Consider the following 6,738-nt stretch of genomic DNA (forward strand, 5'->3'; position numbering starts at 1 on the left):
TACTTTCTTGTGTTGCAGGTACTCTAGAGAGCGTGTATGCGAACATGTTCTTAGTCTCGTAAGGAAATAATTGAAGAAGATAAGGAAGTTGAAGAATTGGAAGAAGAAGTTCTTGAAGAAGTTAAAGAAGTCGAAGAAGAAGTGATCATTACAATAGGAGAACCAGCAGCATCAACGAAAGCGTTGATGGATTATTCTCAACCAAAGATCAATGACATTCAATCTAGCATTGTCAGGCCAGCTATTGCATTCAATACCTTTGAGATCAAGCCTGGCACAATTCAGATGGTGCAGAATTCAGTCCAGTTTGGGGGTGCTCTAACGGAAGATCCCAATTTGCACATTAGGGATTTCATCAAGATCTGTGACACCGTCAAGTTCAACAATGTTTCTGAAGATGCTGTGAAACTGATACTTTTCCCATTATCTATGAAGGATAAAACTAAGAGTTGGTTACACTATTTACCAGCTGGTTCTATTTGGACTTGGGAGGATTTGGCTCAGAAATTCCTAATTAAATTATTCCCAATGGCAAAAACAGCTGCAATCAGGAATGCTCTTACTCAATTCGTGCAGCAATTGGGTGAATATTTATTTGAAGCTTGAGAGCGCTATAAGGAGATACTTAGGAAGTGTCATCATCATGGAATGCCTGACTAGATGGTGATCAATTACTTTTATAATGGTTTGGGAGCACAGTCAAGACCTATGCTCGATGCAGCATCAGGTGGAGCCTTATGGGCTAAGAGCTACGAGAAAGCTTATGAGCTAAGTGAGATGATGGCTGCAAATGAATATCAGAATCCAACTCAGAGGCTACCACAAGGCAAGGTAGCAGGAATTCTGGAGGTGGATACAGCTACGGCTATCACTGCGCAGCTAAAGGCGTTGACTATGAAGGTCGATTCTCTGACCAACTATGGTGCTCAACATATAATGAATGTTTATGAGCATTGTGCAGGATCGCATGTGACGGAGCAATGTGCTATATATCTAGTGAATCAGCTCAGTTTGTGAGCAACATTCAAAGGTCGCAGCAACCAGTTCCTGCCACTTATCATCCTACCAACCGAAACCATCCTAACTTCAGCTGGAGCAATAATCAAGGTGGCAAGCAACAACCACAACAGCCATACCAGCAGTTTGGAAACAAGCAATTTAATCCTCCCGGTTTTCAACAACAATTTCCACCTAGGCAGCAATTTCAGCCACAGGGGATGCAACAATAATCACACGGAGGTGCCGGTCCATCCTCGAATGCAAAATATGAATTGGAGGAGTTGAGGCTTATGTGCAAAATATGAATCAAATAGGGCAAATTGCTAATGCCCTATTGAAACGACCACAAGGAACTCTTTCAAGTGATACAGAAGCTATCCAAGTAAGAGGGAAGTCAAAGAATAGTTGAAGGCAATCACCTTGAGATCTGGAAAGGTCGCTAGCCCTCAAAATCAAGAAAGAGCAAAATATGGAGAAAAAAATCCAGAAGGAGAGCCCTCGCCCTCCCCAATTTTAGAAAATAAAATTTTGGCTGATTCAGTTGTACAGAAGGGTGACGAAGCGGAACCGAAGAAGAAAGCTGTTGAAAACACTCCTCCTGAGCAGAATACAGGAGATAAACAAGTATATCCTCCACATCTGTATCCTAAAAGACTTCAGAAGCCGAAGTTCGACAAGCAATTTGCTAAGTTTTTGGAAGTTTTCAAGAAGTTGCACATTAACATACCTTTCGCGGAAGCTCTAGAACAGATGTCGAGCTATTCTAAGTTCATGAAGGGTATTCTATCTCGGAAGTTGAAGCTTGAGGAGTTGGAAACCGTTGCTCTAATAGAATAGTGCAATGTTGTGCTGCAACAGAAACTACCTCCTAAACTTAAAGATCCAGAAAGCTTCACGATACCATGCACCATTAGAAATCTATCTTTCGACAAGTGCTTGTGTAACTTGGGAGCTAACATCAATCTGATTCCCTTGTCTATCTTCAAGAAACTCGGTCTGCCTAATCCAAAACCTGTAAACATATCCTTACAACTGGCTGATCGATCCATCACTTATCCGCGATGTGTAGTGGAGGATGTATTGGTTAAGGTGGAAAAACTCATCTTCCCTGCTGATTTTGTCATTCTGGACTTTGAGGAATATAAAAAGATTCCCATTATCTTGGGGAGATCATTCTTAGCTAATGGCCGAACTCTGATCGATGTGCAGAAGGGTGAGCTTACTATAAGGTTCAGGATCAGGACGTTACTCTGATCGATGTGCAGAAATTTCCTACTGATGAAGAGGAGTGCTTTAAAGTAGAGTTGGTCGACTCTGCATTGAATTCTGAGCTTGATCAATTGCTAAGGACTGACGCCTTAAAGAGAGCCTTAACAGGGGAATCTGATACTGAAGATGAAGAAGGGGAAGAGCAACTGCAGTATTTGAATGCATCTCCGTGGAAAAGGAGATTGGACTTGCCATTGAAGTCTCTTGGATTATCAGATCTTAAAAATTCTCAAGAGTGTCTCAAACTATCTATTGAGGAAGCTCCCACACTTGAGCTCAAACCACTGGCTGATCACTTGAAGTATGCTTTTTTAGGAGATGCATCTATTTTGCCTGTTATTATTGCATCTGACCTTTCAGGTAGTGACGAAGACAAGCTCTTGAGAATTCTGAGAGAGATTTAATTAGCAATTGGATGGACTATAGCAGATATCAAGGGAATCAACCCTTCTTATTGCATGCATAAAATCCTACTTTAGGAAGGAAATAAACCAACCGTTGAACAATAGAGGAGACTCAATCCTATCATGAAAGAGGTAGTGAAGAAAGAAATTCTTAAATGGATGAATGCAAGGATCATCTATCCTATTTCGCTTTCTGTCAAGTTTCTTTCGGACTTTGTGGTGCACCGGCTACTTTTCAGAGATTCATGATGGCCATATTCTCTATAACACCCCCAAATCCGGGGTCGGGGATCCGGGTTGTCACGAGTTCCATTTCCCTTAATCACACTCATTCTAAATAAACAACCAACTATTGCGTACTGTGACCCCACAATATACACACACACCATAAGTTATAGTCTCAGATATGAATACCAAAATAACACAAGTCATTTTATTCCACAATTATAAGTCATTACACCTTAAAAGGATTTCTGAATAAATTTACATTTTCTTTGCCATTATCACAATTCATAATAAAAATAAGTCTGGTACATCAACAGTTGAAAACCTAGCCTATTGGTATTTCCTACCTCAGCTACAGCGGCATCAACACCTACAGGAGACTGCGGAACATTTCCTATCCGCTTGTGAATTGGGAGCTTAGTCCTGTTCATCTTGTCTATCTGTTGTTGTGTGATGAAAGAAGAAAGCAAGGGTGAGCAACAAGCCCACCAAAATAATATGTATAATAATTAACAATATATGAGCATTCTCATAGTACTCATGAAAGTCTTGGTCAAGAAGAAATGAACCAAGTTTGATATCTTAATGTGACGAAGTCGCAAAATATTCAGTATATATATACATATATTCTTTTCAAAATCTTTGAAATCCTCTGACATGTATAATATACACAGAGTTCAAGTTTATAACTGTATAAAAATATCGTTGCAAGGTGATCTCATATATCTAACCTTATCTCAACGTATTTCTGAAAATCTTTGTCATGCATAAGATAATCATTAACTAGATATAAGTTAAAAAGATGAAGTTACAAGATACTCCAATATACTTATATCTTTTCTGAATACTACTCGAACTACCACCGTTCAAGCTATAATTAGTTTCAAAAGTTCATCATATATCGATGAAGTTACAAGGTAAGGCTTGAATATAACTCATTTTCGCAAATACTCTTGAGGGCTTTTATCCGCTCAAGGAAACTCAAATCTTTGATCATTGATAAAATATAAAGTTATGAGATACTTCAATTCATGGAAACATCATTTTAAAAACTCGAACCTGCCAACACTCAACAGTCGCACAGCCGTAGCCTTCATATCGAAGTGCTCTGGGTAGTGTTGCAGAAATATCCAAACTGGATGATGAACTGATTACGGGAGTTTGTCGCGCCAGGAAGACCACTCATGATGATCAGTCTTAGTAGTGCAACCCCACAATTTTCTACATGTAGAGGAGAACAGTCGGATTTACTTGTTGACCGAACGCTGGACTCCTAAAGAATGGACCGTCTTAGCGGAACTTCCGGGCCATTTGGGCCAATATAATAAGGCGGGCCGGCGCCACTCGACCACTTACGCCACCCCTAGTTCAGATGAAACCCATGACTCTGAAACATAAACCTCGTCCCCCTTTCCCCAAGTAGAAACTTGTTGATACGGCTCCACCAAGAAGTCGTATCTAGTTGGAAAGGAAAACTCAAAAAACGGTGCATGGACCGTACTCGAGCTTCGGATAAATGTCCCTAGAAGCAAGGAGTATGCCCGCATGTACGAACGAGAACACTGAAAAAACCTCGATAAAAACTCTCTGACGTCGAAGATCTCACAAGCAGGACTGACAAAAGTCTCTCAAGTGATTAGGCGGGGACATGATTCGAACCTGCAGTCTCGCGAGTAAGTCAGTTTGGGTGACCGAAGACAGTTCTCCGTCCACTGGACACGTAGCTTACCGAATTAGTTGCCCGATATTTCCTAGGCGATGCCTGTAAATGGATTAAACTCATTCCAAAAAATTTACTTCCCGAGGGTTGGATAAGTAATCAAAAACTCTTTTATCAAAACAGCAACCTCGTTGCGAATATAGAAATACATCACGGAGCCAGATCCCTCAGATTTTTGAGCGAGTATTTAAATCCCCTTCGAAAGGAAGATCTTAAATTTGAAAACGAGTTTTGGGATCCGCTCTAACTTTCAAAAATAGTTTTGATAAAGTTTGAAAATAATCTCTGGAAATATTTAAAGTAAGAATGATTTGATAGTATCAATCATTTTCCGAATACTTGGCGAATGTTGAAATATTATTCTTTAAGAAAATAAAGAATATTATATAATAAAACAAGCGGAGTCATTAGTCCTCGAATGAATATTCAAACTAATATTCATTAAATAAAATAAGAGGAGTCATAAGTCCTCGAATGAATATTCATACTCCTATTCATTTATTAATAGAAATAAAATAAGTTTCATAAGAAGAAACTCTATTCAAATAATTAAACTACTCTTTGATGGTAATAGGAATCTTATAGGAATATTCCAAAAATAATATTCACTTATAATATAAAACTATCGAATAAACCTTATTTGATTAATAGTTTTGAAAACTATTTATATATATATATTTAATATACTCGGGAACATCGCCTCCCGGTTTAAAAAATGTTCAACTCTGGGTCCCCTTTATTAAGGGTATACGCAAGTACTGCTTATCTCTTGCATAGGTATTATGCAGTTTATAATCAATTGAATCAACAATGAGATATCAAGATTACGAAACAGGCATGCATATATATATATATCATATCAACATGCTCCAATATATCGCAAGACTTGCTAATAACAACCATGCACTTATCACAAGATAATGCATATACAAATATATACATCACAATAACAGTATAACGGGTAGAAAACTTGCATGAGCGTTCCGGGGTAGACTTAAGCTTAGAGTGGGTCCGGTAACCTATGAACAACAACATAAGCCGGAATTAGACCATGTTCGCTTAAGAAACTAGTCAAAACTCACTCATACCCTAACGGTCGCTTATGGTCGCTTATATGCTTAACGATTTGCGTTAATCGTTCGCGTACCCTCGGCTTCACTAATTTTAATAAATTAACCCTTACGAATTTTAAGGCGAATCTTTCGTAAATACTCTACCAACTGACCAATTAATCTTACATAATTGTTTCGTACTCCAATTAGTCATTTATGGACCTTAATCAAGGTTTCAAAGTAAAGCAAGGGGTAATGGTTTGCTCGTGAAACGCCGTTACTTAAAACAGTCATTTCTCCTAAACCGTACATCGGATCCAAGAGAACCACATATCAAAATGAAGCTTACGACACGATCTAGCTAAAATGGCAAAGTTAGAGGTTGGTCATTGGGCTTTCTGTCCCAAACACTAAGTACAAACAGTTGAATGAAAACGGGCATTACGATGTCTATGTTTATGCGATTACCAATATATATACTACTCCAATTAACCACCAACCAACTCATAACCATCAATACAACAAAAATTCACCTAAACCATACCACATCAGTCAATAACCTCAAGGTTTTCTAAATTATTCAACCACAAACATGAACTACTAACTATATCTTAAGATTCATTAACCAATAACCAAGATTCATAACCCAAAATCACTATAAATCCAACCAAGCTTCTAGCAAACAAGGATCATGCTTCTCATATACTATATTAAGCATAACAACTCTTAAATACTCAAAAGTATAGCTAGGGAATGAGGTTTTACCTTCCTTGGTGAGTAGAAGTAACTAAGAAGCTTGAAATAACCCTTGACAGTCCATACCAATGCTAGATCTAACCAAAAACATAAGATCAAATAATTATAATTCTTGAAAACACTATTCACACTCTTCTTCAATGATTTATTGAAAAATATTGTGAAGGAAATTGTGGTTAGATTTCTAGGATAGCCATAACTAAGTACAAAGGACGTAGGATAATTACCCTACAAAATAACAAAGCTTGAATCTTGAGTTTTGAAATTCTTTCTTGCTTATAACGGGGGAGGTCGAGAGCTTCTTGTTCTTTGA

The 6,738-nt window shown here is 38.2% G+C and overlaps 1 non-coding gene across 1 annotated transcript; it reads right to left on the reverse strand.

Moving 5' to 3' along the window:
• Positions 1-543: 543 nt before the first annotated feature.
• LOC141715320 (small nucleolar RNA R71) lies at positions 544-650 on the reverse strand. Its single transcript, XR_012572087.1, has one exon. It is a non-coding gene; the product is annotated as a small nucleolar RNA R71 (small nucleolar RNA).
• Between the last annotated feature and the right edge of the window lie 6,088 nt (positions 651-6,738).

Source organism: Apium graveolens, chromosome 3 (assembly GCF_009905375.1).
Source record: "Apium graveolens cultivar Ventura chromosome 3, ASM990537v1, whole genome shotgun sequence".
Lineage (NCBI taxonomy): Eukaryota > Viridiplantae > Streptophyta > Magnoliopsida > Apiales > Apiaceae > Apium > Apium graveolens.